This window comes from Lepidochelys olivacea (assembly GCF_965140295.1).
Source record: "Lepidochelys olivacea isolate rLepOli2 genome assembly, chromosome: 8".
NCBI lineage: Eukaryota > Metazoa > Chordata > Testudines > Cheloniidae > Lepidochelys > Lepidochelys olivacea.
Genome location: NC_140418.1, coordinates 48,536,432 through 48,550,277, shown reverse-complemented (window position 1 = coordinate 48,550,277; position 13,846 = coordinate 48,536,432). Strand labels below are relative to the sequence as shown.

Here is a 13,846-nt window from a genome sequence, read left to right as displayed (position 1 = left end):
AGCAATACCTAATGACCTTTAAAAATCCAGGCCTAAGTGACTTGTCCAAAGTCACTGAGGGAATAAAGCCCAGGTCTCCTAAATCTCAGGTTACCGCCTTAACCAATGGGCCAGCTTTCCTCACACCTCCCTTGCTTTGATTTAACGCAACTGCTCTAATCACACGCTTGCCCTGTTGCAGATGCTGAATCCATTTCCTCTCCTCACCAGCTATTTCACGGATCCTGCCTTCTGCGTTTGGTCTCATTTCCTATGCACATTTTCAGGGAGAACCGGTGGAGTTCCTGGGAATGAAAGGCTGAAGTATCTGGACTTGGATTGCTCCTGACAAGCAGAAAGACTCTCAGAGTAACAGTGCAAGAAGGGTAGGCAACGGATTGATCTGGAAGGTAATCCAACAGGTGAAGAGTGCAGTGGGTTTCTTTCTGAGCAAAGACCAAGTGTACTGTTTGATTCACATATGGGCTCTTTTTCTTCCCATAAGGAAAAAGCACAGGGGCTGTAACAACAGCTGAGACTGGCAGAGGGAAACAAAAGCCAAGCCAGATGACTTGCCAAAGAAGGAACCCTTAGAGCTTGCAGGCTGATATGCAGACTGGTATGTAGAGAGGAGCAGGAATGTAGATGGAAGAATATAGCAACTGGCAGAAGCAGAGGAGAGCAGTTTATTCTAATCTCCCCACAGGAACCATGGCCCCATTTTGGGAGGAACAGAAGCAGACTAAGAAGAGGCCAGAGACTGTAGAAGATGATGGCCCTGCAAAGAAAAAGATGAAAAACCCAGGTTATGGTGAGTTTCCATAGCAACGCAATACTTTTCCTGGGAATTTCAAAGGAATAGATCAAATGTCTGTAACTCTCAAATTCCAAATCCTCCAGCTCCAGGATTTGCCCACAACCAATTGCAGTGGTCACATGTTCACCAAGAGCTTCAGTGGTGCACTAAGATCATGAACGATGGACGCAGACTGAATAACCCGCCAGACCCTCTTAAGGACCTAGCGGGAAATCAATCCAGATGGCACTCGGCCTGCAAGGAGGCTACAGCAGTTTGGGATTTGCCATGGTGCTGATGAATAGTAACATCCACCATGGTAAGCTCTGCCCTGACTTTCAAAGGGCCAATCTTTGAACAAGTTTCTCCTTTCCTTTCCTGTCCTATTTTGGCCTGGACAGATCTGGGTAGCCGATAATGATGATTTTTGCAACATAGGAGGCTGAGGGAAGGCCCTATATAAGACCGTTCAAAGGGAGTAAAACATCCTAATTATAACAGGCTGGATCAGCTTTGGGCAACCTCCTGAAGATCCTGGAAAGGGGAAGGTGTGAGCCGCTCCAGGTGGCTGGAAGAGGACTAATTGCCCCAGATGTTTTCCCATGGCAGTGACCTCTGCCCACATGTGCATAATACAATTAAAGCTGACTTGATTCAGTCTCAGTCCAGATTAACCCTGGGGAAAGACTAGGCTACATGGTCTGACCTAGGTACAATTGAGAGAGATTTGTGTTTACATGCAGGGTGTGCTACAGTGATGCTAGGGGAAACTATGGGGATTTTAAACGTAACTAATGTCTCTTACATTCAGCAAATGCATAAGCAATCCTCTCTTTTCTGATAAGTGGCTCATAAAGAATCATAAAATGTAAGGTTGGACGGGAGCTCTTGAGATCATCAAGTCCAGCTCTGTCCTGAGGCAGGATCACATAAACCTAGACCATCCCTGACTGGTGTTTGTCCAGCCTGTTTTTAAAAACTTTATGTTCTTTAATCTGATTGTTCCTCTATTACTGGTCAGTTTAGACTTATTACTGGGTCTCAAATATTTGTACATAGAAATAATTATCATTTAGAATAAAGCCATGAATTAAATGAACTCAGGAAGAAAACCCCAGTCAAAGTATATAATACCAAATAAGCAGCAGTATTTCAAACAAGGCAATCTTAAACCCTCCCCCACCCTTAAACATTTATTAAATTTTCTCATATTTCTCCTGACAACCACTTGTTCAACTTCTGACCTGTTTGCAAAAATCTGCAGACCATCTATCAAAGTGATACGCACGCACATGCACACTTGCAAACTTCTGTTCTATGGGCATTAAGTAAATTATTTCTTTAAGATCATATGGCAGATCTATAATTAATTAAACCCTCCATGATATTAGTGTAAAATAATTTAGCGTTTCTAAAAAGGTAAATGTAATTTCCCGATCTGGTATTTGGAAGAATGCTTTTCCAAAAATCAATTCCTTTAGTTTCTAGAGAATAGGAATGAGAAGCAATCTCATTTTAATTATATCTCTTTATTGCTAACAAAGGAATGATTTATGCAATTAAATTAACTGGCTAGAAAATTATTCTCAGCTGGGCTGTCCTAATTCTTTGCTTTCTGAATTGCAGGCTTTTACACTTTTCTATATAGATTAATTTTTCTGATATGCAAACAATGCTCCTTGTGTTCATTTTTAACATTTTCTATTCACAGCTTCCCTTTTCTTAGTGCTGATGACATGAGTAATATTTGTGAACTGCTGGGCTCTGATTCATAGGGTTTTTTTGTGCAGAAAGATAGGAAAAAAATCTTTCCTTTTGAAACTCATTATTGCCAGCACAGAGCAAGATTTGGAAGTTTTCTTATCTATTGCCAAGAAACAGCAGCGGGAACATGAAGAAATTGCAAAGATGTCAAAAGATGCAAACTTTTAAAGAGAAACACTTTAGCATTGGAGAGACGTGATTTTTGCAGCTGGGGTTTTTTAGTATTTTCTTCCATGCTCCCTTTGTCTCCCTGGTAAAAGGGAACTGAGGGCAAGCTCCTATCATGTGTTGCATGAAAGCACTACTGGAGGAAGAGGTTCTGGGAGAGGTTTTTTTTTCTGCAACAGCTGGACAGAACTCTATCTTGATTGTTAGGTGGTGGGAGAAGCTAAACTGCATGTTAAGCACATCATGACCACAAGGGGACATAGTCTGGAGGGGCAGGGGTATCCTTTGTATAGGGTAGGGATTGGGGAACTTTGCTCTGTTTTAGAGAACCTGTGAATGTGCTGGGATGCAAGTTCCCCCAGGTCCTCCTGAGCCTTCCTGCCCTGCATCAGCTAGGATGGCTTGCTAGCCAGTGTCTGGCCCTCTTGGCTCCATCCCAGTTCCATGGAATTGTCCAAAAGATTTAGGCCTTGTCATTGTGCCTGTGCTTTGGTTGTGTTGCACCTAGCTGCTGATTTGAAGTTCATGAGATTGGGAGTTGGTGTGGGCTAAGGGTTTGTGGGGCCTTGAAGTTGCTGAGATAGAAGGATCAGGCCGTGTATTGCCTCTCCTGCTCCTGCTGCCAGGGAGGGGTTTGGGCCAGCCTATGAGTTGGATAGGAGGAGGGGTCGCCAGAGGCCCCTTCCTTTGAGTGTGCTTCATCCTGGTAGATGGTAAATTCAGGCTAATGGGAGATGTTGTTGCTCAAGACCTCTCAACATCAGGCCACTGATTTAGAATGGATTTAGGGGCCACTGGGCACCCACGTTTGAAAATGCAGGCCTTTAAACTACTGGAGGGGTCTTTCTTCAGAACCCTAGCCCTGCACTTCCCAGCTTCCTCCCTCAACAAAACTAGGTCCCTCCTCAGATCTGCTCCCACCCCTGGATCACCCTGTGTTCCCCAGCCTTAAATGGACCAATGGCTTCCTAGTCTCTGTCCATCCCCTGGTCTCAGCGCACCCAGGGGAGGAACCAAGGGGCAGTGTGCTCTGGGCCCCCCGTTTGGGAGGGCCCTTACAATGACAGGGGGTGGCCAGGCTGAATGTGAGTGAATGGCATTGCAACCTGGCACACGGGGACACAGCACCACTCAGGCTGGGTACCTGCCATTGATTGTACGGCAAGAGGTATGGGGGGGATAACCTTGGGTGATCCATCAAGCTGAGAGCCCGGAGGTAGTAGCAGAGTTGGGGATAAAGCCCCCCACAGTCAACAGGGCTGGAAGTCAGGGAGAGGCGGGGCTGGGAGATGGCATTGACCCCACAGGCCTGGGCTCCCTGATCCCCTCTCCTCTTAACAGTTCAGCCTCAACCCCAATGCCTGCCGGCTCCTGATATGAGAGTGGGATCAGAACTGGAGTTTGGTTTGGTGCTGGCTGAGAGAAGATGAAGGTTTCTATTCCAGCTGCCATTGAGATTCCAGACTGGCTTCACCTATCAGTGGCCAGAAATCCTCCCTTGTGTCTGGCACAATCTGCTCCCCCTAATGAGTACCTCCAACAACTAGACATGGGACAATTCCCAGATGGCTTCTATCCAGGGGCTAGTTAACTTCCCACACATTCCTCCTGTGTCACTTATTGTGAGAGGCATCACTCATTTTAGTCCCCAAATTCCCTGTGTTCCACATAAATTTGGTGTCCCCTCCCCTTGATTGTTGGAAATGTATTTACAGCAGAAAAGATTTAAAAACAAGTACAAAACAGCCAGAGACTGGAGAAACAGAAGGCCATTTAACCTGAAGGAAGGAGTCCTGAAGTTATTTTCAGTTTTCTGCATGGATATTTTCTTTTCATGTCCCTCATTTTAGGTCTTTGTCCTCTGTTACGTCCCACATCTAGGCCTTGGCAGTGTGAGAAGTATGTACTTATTAGATCATCTGTAATTAGTAATGGGAGCATCTTGGTAGATTCAGACACTAGGTTCAAGTGCTTACCCTAAGCTTATCTGAACTTTCTGACCTTCTTGTGGTTGAAAAATTGGCCTATCAAACTTACCAGCACAGATTTTCTGTGATTTCTACTTCTTTCTTCAGGATAGGTCAGGATCCCAGCCAGAACAGCCCATATCACAGGATTCCAGCAATTCCATTCAGGGCACGAGGTAGCAGCAAGGTAAAGAAAATACTTTTAGACATGCAAAATGCATTGATGTCGGTTCTGTTCAAAATCCAAGCAAAAAGTTCATCTCGGAGCTTAGATCAGAATTTGATTTGTATAATTGTGTCCCGTAAAGTGTCGTCTCTCAAACTGTGGCTTGTGGACAGAGGACATCTGAGAAGTCTGTACTGTTGCTTCCCTTGCAAGGCTGAACTTGATGAGTTTTCAAGCTGGGGATCGCCTGCTAGTCCCTGTCTAGAGCCAGAGCTGGTTTTGAAAAGAAAAGAAATTTTCACAAATTTCTGTCCACCATTTTGACTAGTTTTTTTCCTTCGAAATTAGAAATTTCAATGAAATTTTGTCAGCATGGCACATTTTGGGGAATTTTCAACTGGCTCTATTCAGAACTTTTGGGCTCTGGGGAGCTTTTTGGTAAACAATTTTTTAAAATCAATCAGCTGTTTTCCCCTATGTAGCTGCTTCATATCTTTTTTTTTTATTTTTTGCATATAGGAGATATGAATTTAATTGTGATTAAATGTGTACGTGACTTCAAAATTGGAGGGGATGCAAACACAAGAAGCCAGAATCAAGCTGCAAAGTAACCACAGAGATTGGGTTGGTGGGAGAGGGGGATTGGAGGCAATTAAGGGTGCATAGTCCTAAGAAACTTAACCCCCACATATAGGTGGCCAGATTCTGACCTGGATCACACCATAGTAAATGTGGGATAATACCCTCAAAGCCACCAATGCGAGTTCAGATTGCAGGGAAGGGATGTAAACAGCAAAATATGCAGAAGGAAGGGACCATAACCAAGCACCTGTACCCATCACATCAAAGTGAGCTTACTTTCCTCTTGTGTCTTTTCTACAACCCTACGATGACCTACCAAGCACTACAGTTGCTCAGAGAAAATGTGGGATCACAGCAGAGAGAAGAGGGGTTGTAAGTGGCTCACAGTATGAAAATGTTTGAGCCTCACTTCTCTAAAGAGAGGCCTGTAATCCGGGCTAATAAATTTCATGGCAGTGCTGCATTGGTATCTCAACCCCATGCAGGGGAACCAGTCACAGGCTCAGTCACTTTGGGAACAGAACAGGAAAGATCACTTATCAAAAAACTTTCCCTGGGCCCTGCTGGAATGTAGCATCATTTAAACCCCAAACTGAAATGTTAGAAGCTGAGTTATGGTTCCACCTCCCTGCAACCAAGTGTGTACCCTTAAATGATGTTACCAGCACTGGGGAAAAAAGCACCTGCAGTCTTACAAAACCCAGGAAATGCAGAGTCACGGTGCTGCTGCCCACACACGCCTACTTTAAACGCAAGCAGTAGAAAACCAGGAAAGGCAGATTTAAGGTGACTCTTCCCACACAGCTTTAATCTTGCTCCCGCAGGGATGGTGGCAAGAATGGAGATAACAATACTTTACCTCTCCCTGACCAAACCTGCCATTTCCTGTGCCCAGCACTCCTGCTCATGCAGTCCGATGGACCCGGATTGTGCTCCGTGCAACACCATTGCTCCGAGGGCTACTTGCTGCTGGCTGACAGAGGCTAAGGGAGGGGTATGGAACTGTGATCTCCCAAGAAGCAGAGTTAAGGCCTCGCCCTGATGTTGCACAGCAATTTCCAAGGCCATCAGCGTATGCATGAAAGTGTGAGAGCATTCACCTCTAATGCAAAACGCCATTCCACCCTAAACTGTGGAGTCATGGCCATGCCCCCAGTGATAACAGAAATAACTGAGTGTGAATGACCACCAGCTCCGCTAACAGAATTAATCCCTCTCCTTGTGGACAGTGCCCCGACTCCACTAGCATTTCATCTCAAGTATGGTAGTATTTGGATGAACAGTTGCCTGTTCTGGGGTAATAAACGCTCATCTCCCACAAAATGGTTCTCTAAGGAATGGGAAATGTGCCCTAGGGAGAAGATCGTGGTGAAAAAACAAATGGAAGTTACCTAAGTATCTGGCTCTCCTTTGTTGACTGGCCTGCCTGGCAGTCAAGCTGCCTAGTTTCTATTTGTTTACTACATTCTGTAATCTCTCTCCATGCAATCTAGCTGAAATAGATACTTTGGACACTTTGTTTACTCATTCCTTCCAGACCTCCAGTATTGCTGAGCTGTCAGTGACATTCATAAAACAAGCAACAAGAGTAATCCTGGGTAAGAAAGGGGTGCAAATAAGGGAGATAATGGTGGAAGTGATGCTGTTAACAATGTATATATGTGCAGGGTGTTGTTTTACTAAAGGAGATAGTGTTGTAGAACTGAAAATGTTAAGAGGGGTATTAGTGTGACAGTGTGGTAATATTGTGATAATGGGCTAATGCTCTGAGATTTGCATTGAGTTGGGCATAAATTAATTTCTGATTTCTTGGCTATTAGTGTTTCATTTTGAAGAAATGCACTTAAAGAACCTTAACTAATTTTCACAAAGTTTTTTGTGTGGGAATTTCCTAGTATTGGGCTGAGGGCTGGATAGCGTGATTAGCTACAGAATGGGGTGGTGGGGCAGGTCAGAGGTAATAGTGTCTGCTGTATTTAAAAGTTAGGGCTTGTCTACATAGCAACTTACTGTGTGGCAAGCCAGGGTGTTTATCTACAGTGCACCAGCTTGCCACATAGTAACCTCTCTTGTGGACACTGCTATAGCACAATGAAAGACCCAGAGTGCAGCTTGGTGTATTGTGCAGTAAATTCACACCCTGTCTTGCTGGGCAGTAACTTACTGTGTAGACAAGCTCTTAAAACTTTCATCCTCTCCATCGAACTGTCCCACCAACACAACCTGAGTTTTCTCCTTGCAAACTGTAAGGGTTTAAATCTGTATGTATTAAAATTTTGATTTTTATACTTCTAAAAAGTATACAATTAAAATGTACATGCTTATAATTTTCAAGTAGAAAATTAGATCAGATTGCAGGGGTTGAGTGTTTCTATTTGCGACACAGTATAGCTGGAATTTTATTTTGATTTTAAAAATTGATAGGTTACTTCCTAAAATTTGAAGAATTTTCAAAATCCCATTTTACTTTTCACTGTTTTCACTATTGATTTCCTTTTTGCATTTCTAAAGGGAAACTAGGCTTGTTTGACTTTCCTAGTCAGTTTCACTTCCTACTTCTCATGCAGTAGCCCAAAGCAGTTGGGTTTGGGTTCCCAGCACCACAAAGGAAGGTTTAATTAAAAACTGTTTTCAGTCCACTTTAAAACACAATGATCACATTTCTATTCAGATCAGGTTTTGCAAACAAAAATCTAGTTTTACACTGCTCTTGAATTTCCATTTCTTGTGAGTTTTTAGTTTATATTTTGGTTCATCCCCCTGTAAATTAGAGATAATGGTTAGCTATTGATACCTTATATGCAACAGAATAAATGTGTAAATCAACATAGATCTATAATCAATATTCAACCTTAAATGATAACTATATATATAGTTGTGTATATCTACATAGTGCAATAGTCCATACAGTTATTTATGTATGATTTTTGCAAGGCTGGATGGGATTAAGCAACATGATCTGCCTTTAGGAGAGAGTGCAACAGATTGGAGACCTTTGAAATGTGCACTGTGAATTTTGGATTTTTGGTTAGATGACTTTTTTTAAGGTTTTTTTTCCCTCAGTTCTACATGCTGGGAAACTTGTTTGACCTTGGTTCCAAGACCTGTGCTCCTGTTGACATATCTTGAGACTGCCCAGGGATGCATTATGTGTGTGTAAAAATCATTTGGGAGAAAAGACTACAGGAAAACTGACCAGACTAGTAGTTTTCTATCAATCACAGCCATGGAATTGCTTGCATTTTACCAAGAAACCCCAGTCAGCCCCAGGTTTGGGTGTGGCTGGTCATCTGATGGTATCTGGAACAAGGGTCTTGGTGGATTCTCTATCACTTGGTAATTTTTAAATCCAGATTGGATGTTTCTTCTAAAAGATCTGCTCTAGGAATTGTTTTGGAGAAGTTCTAGGGCCTGTGCTAGGTCAGAGTGGAGGATCACAAATAGATTCCAAGGCCAGAAGGGACCATTATCTCCACCAGAACCTGCCCTTGGGGGAACTTCATTCAATAATGGCACTTCACCTCCAATCTAGCCTTTCCAGCTGGATCCCAGATTGACTGCAGATCCTGCCTACCCAAAGCAAAGATCCAGGACCCTTGTCTGAAGCTATCTACCACCCAATACTGAATCTAAAAGGAGCATCCATTTTTTACTTTCCCCTTCTCCTGATTTCTCTTGGTCTCTGTGTGTTTGGGGGAATTGACTTATTACTGGAACCTTTGTAAGTAACTGAGAGCAATTTGGTTGTGACATCATTAACATTCAATTATTCAAGAAGAGGGCTGAGGGACAAAGCTGGTTTTCCAAGTTGCAATTTTTTATGCATATTTAGGGCAAAAAGCTAGAAGGATTGAACATCCTATGTACCGAGAGTTAAGCCTAGAACTCTTGAACAGAACCCTAAAATACTAGCTGTGGGGTTCAAAGCGAACATCTAAATCTATGAACCACAGCAGGTAGCGCTGCTTGAAAAAATTAACGTAAAAGAAACCTAAGACTGACCATACTGGCTTGGACCAATGGTCCATCTGGCCCAGTATCCTGTCTTCTGGCAGTGGCCAGTGCCAGGTGCTTCAGGGTGAATGAACAGAACAGGGCAATTACTGAGTGATCCATCCTCTGTCCCAGTATCTGGCAGTCAGAGCCATTGTGTGGAGAATAACTTCAACATTTTGAAGTGGTTGCCTTTTTTCTGAGCTTGGAATGACCCCTTTTTCCAAAACATTTTCCTATTTTTAATTCAAAACTTTAATCAAAACTATTATTGAAAATTTTCAGAAAAAAATTTAATTTTGTGGAACAAACGGTCAGTCATTAATTTTTTTTAAATAAAGACCATTTTTTAAACAAGAGTTTGGATTTTTTTTAATATTTGCTTAGCTCTAACACTCAGACTCTTGATTTCTTAGGCACTTTGGTGCAGCAAATGGGAAATTCTGCTACAGAGTCCATGGATATAAAAATAAAGTATGGTTGGTAGACTGTTGCTTGAGTTATTTCTGTTGATATCAAATTCTGTTTGTTGTATCCTGTCTCCAAGTTTTCAGCATGCTGTGGATTTTCTGCATTGGGAAGTCATGATCATGCTGGGGGGAAGTGGGAGACATGGATAGGCGAGGCTGTGGGTACTCAGGAAAGTGCAGGAAGTGGTTTTGATTTTTTTTTAGAAGGCAAATGGAGGCTCTGAGTCCTGGACAGTGGGTGTGTCACATTCTTCACACTGTTAACCTCTCCTTCCAGCTTGAATGGACTTACTCCTGTGCTCATGAAGCTGGGGGGCTAGTAGCATTTACCAGCATCTTGACATGGTCCAAGCAGATATGGGACAAAAATCCCCTACACAGCAGTGCCAACGCCCATCAGTCCTGAATTCTGGCACCCTATTCTGGGCCCCAAGACAGGGCTTACCTTGGGACCTGCTGTAAATCTGTTGGGGCAAACCACAATTATTTTAGAAGGGTCTAATTCAAATCTCTCTGCTGGAATCTGCCATATCCCAGTTTCATCTCAGCACAGTGCTGGCCATTTTATTGATTCTAAATGACTTTAGGACATTTTGAATATGCAAATAATAATAATTACTATAACAAGGGAAGCAGCTTGGGATTTCTTCATGGTGTGTTTTTTTTAGAGACTCTTCTGGCCTCTACAGACCCCACTTTTATGCAAATCAAACTTTGCTGGATTGTGTTACCTATTGAAAAATTGTTTCAATTAGAAATTCAATTACAGTGTCTTGGGGAGATGGAACTGACAGTTTCTTTGAATTTTGCACATTATAGAATGCTCCGAAGTGCCATAAATCTGCTAATTGATTTCTGTACCTGTAATGTTTGATTAGGTGTATTTTATTGTCTTCTTGGTTTTAATTAACCCCAGGCTTGTCAAAATGCTTCCACAGACAAAGGATATATGATGAACTGAGATAAACTCTATTAACAGAGGCTGACTTTTGTCAGTAATTGCTATCATGCATAAGAGTTATTAGAAATTAGCGCACAGAAAAAAGAAACTGTACTTTTGGTAACAACTTTTATTGGCTGCTATAAATCCGTTGATTGCCCCCTACATGCTGGAGATAAGCACATGTGAATGACCAAGGGGTCCTAGGGAAAATCAATCACTCGCCAGATGTCTTATAAATATTAAGAGTGACAAAATGAGAAGAATTATGAAGTCTAAGTGCTGAAAATTAAATGGATGCTAATGCTCCTAAACTTGTTCATATTACAGATGCTGAGAAGGCAAGGGCAGTTGTGTACCCAAGGCAGCTTCAACTGTTAGTGAAGCAGAACATGCTAACTCAACTAGATGGCTTGGAGAGATTGCTAATGGAACATTGAGCTTTTCGCTCAGTCATTGGTTTGGATCCAAACTCAGGATGTTACTAGGGTTGCCAATTTTGGTTGGCAACCCTGGTATTCCTGGAGGTTTCATCATATGACATAATCTTTAATTAAAGATTAATCTTCAGCTCCTGGAGACTCCAGGACAATCCTGGAGGATTGACAACCCTTGTTGTTATAGCCTGAAGGTTGCTCACTGGCTTAGAGGGCAAGTGTCTAACACACTCATGCTATTAACACAAGTGGCATCTCATTAATGAAGACAAAGAATTGAGTGGACAAGGGGAATGAACTTCCCTGTCACCCTAGAAGAGGTCCATGTAGCTTGCATTTGAGACATTTGTGAGGGATGTGGGGCTGCTCTGTAATAATTTATGAATAGTCTGTTGACCTGGTTATTGAGATGCTTATTGTAGGACTACATTAGTTTAATAGGGGGCTGTAAGGAGAACAAGCAGGAATGGAAGAAAAATAGCTCAAGATGAGCCACTCCTTTGCAAACACTTGAGGGTTGGTAAAGGATAATGGCTGGAGCCACTGGCTCTGAGGAGACATGCTCAGCATCCTGCAGAGTCTAGCAAACTGGTTTGGGTAAAGTCCAGGAACAGACACGAACAAAGATACTCTGGCTAGATTAAAAGAGACTCTTTCCAGTGGGGAGGCAGTTGCTGGGGAGCTGTTCAGGGAAACCAGGCTGACACAGGCAGCTGCTGGTGTGCCTGAAGAAGCTAGGCCTGCCTAGGGCACTGTGAGGGGATGGTAGGATAGATGTGTGCAGACTGTTTTGAAATCCTTTGATCTCTAAATATTTTCTTTGTTCCTACTGTTCAGGAACAACATCTTGGTTTAAACAGGCTGTCTGGTCACTCTGTTCCTCATCACAGACTCTTGAAGGGAAGAGCCACAGGTGCCAAATAGACCTGCTGGGTAAGCCTGGTGGGATACTGTCTGTCCCACTCTAGGGAGGTGAAGGCACAAAGCCTGACACCTGAAGGCGTGCACTAGCTCTGCAACTGTGACAATGTTTTGGCAAGTTAGTGTGAGGAAAGACTTAGGCTTGTCTACACTATACACTTAATGTGATCCCAGGCTCCAGCCTAAACCCCAATGTCTACACCATGATTAAACAGCTCTATAGCCTGAGTCAGCTGACCTGGGCCAGCTGCAGCTGTGCTGCGGATCTTTTATCACAGTGTAGACGTGCCCTAAGGGTTTAACAGAGATACTAATTATCTCGTCAGCTGAGGCTGATTGCTGGACTTATACCAGCTAGGGAGATAAAAAGGCTGCAGACTAGAGGACAGGGGTGGCTGCCAGAGAGGCTACTGGGAGGGAACTCCTCCAGCAGCAGACTGCCAAGAAGCCTCCCAGGAAGTTGGAGTTCTGGAGCAGGAGAATCAAAGTATGAGTTTGGGAGAAGCCTACTGAAGAGCCGAGTTGGAAGTAGCAAGGGAATGGGAGGATCTGGTTCGAGCAGCTCCCTACATAGTCGTCCCTGGACTGGAACCCAGAAGAGTGGGCAGGCCTGAGTTCCTCTACCATCCCCAGGAGAAGGACCAGTAAGGACTTTGGAGCAAAAGGGTCAGGACCCCACAGGAGGCCTGGGACTATTGTAACATTCATAAACCAGTCGGAGAACACTTCAATCTCTCTGGTCACGCGATCACAGACATGAAGGTCGCTATCTTAAAACAAAAAAACTTCAAATCCAGACTCCAGCGAGAAACTGCTGAATTGGAATTCATTTGCAAATTGGATACTATTAATTTAGGCTTAAATAGAGACTTGGAGTGGCTAAGTCATTATGCAAGGTAGCCTGTTTCCTCTTGTTTTTTCCTACCCCCCCCCCAGATGTTCTGGTTTAACTTGGATTTTAACTTGAAGAGTGGTCAGTTTGGATGAGCTATTACCAGCAGGAGAGTGAGTTTCTGTGTGTATGGGGGTGGGGGGATGTGAGAACCTGGATTTATGCAGGAAATAGCCCAGCTTGATTGTCATGCACATTGTGTAAAGAGTTGTCACTTTGGATGGGCTATCACCAGCAGGAGAGTGAATTTGTGTGGGGGGGTGGAGGGTGAGAAAACCTGGATTTGTGCTGGAAATCACTTTAGATAAGCTATTACCAGCAGGACAGTGGGGTGGGAATAGGTATTGTTTCATATTCTCTGTGTATATATAAAGCCTGCTGCAGTTTCCACGATATGCATCTGAGGAAGTGAGCTGTAGCTCACGAAAGCTTATGCTCTAATAAATTGGTTAGTCTCTAAGGTGCCACAAGTCCTCCTTTTCTTTTTGCGAATACAGACTAACACGGCTGCTACTCTGAAACCTTCAAGTAGTGTCACTATGGGTGCTCCACTGGAGGTGTGTCTGCATCCCTGTGCTGCTGATGGGAGAACTTTGGTACCAGTGTCCATTGGGCCCGCACATGTGTTGTCTTCTCGTGCTGCACCCCGGGGCTAGCTAGCATGCACAGGCTAACCATCCTCAGTTCCTTCTCAACCATCCCGGCTAGAGATGGAGCCTTTTAACGATCTGCTAACAGATCGTTAACTCTCCTTTTCAGTTGTTAATCTTT

The 13,846-nt window shown here is 43.5% G+C and overlaps 1 long non-coding RNA gene across 1 annotated transcript; it reads left to right on the top strand.

The window, feature by feature from the left end:
• Positions 1-269: 269 nt before the first annotated feature.
• On the top strand, positions 270-13,359 carry LOC311525620. Its single transcript, XR_014712827.1, has 5 exons — positions 270-389; positions 485-598; positions 686-790; positions 4,783-4,861; positions 11,156-13,359. It is a non-coding gene; the product is annotated as an uncharacterized lncRNA (long non-coding RNA).
• Positions 13,360-13,846: the final 487 nt, after the last annotated feature.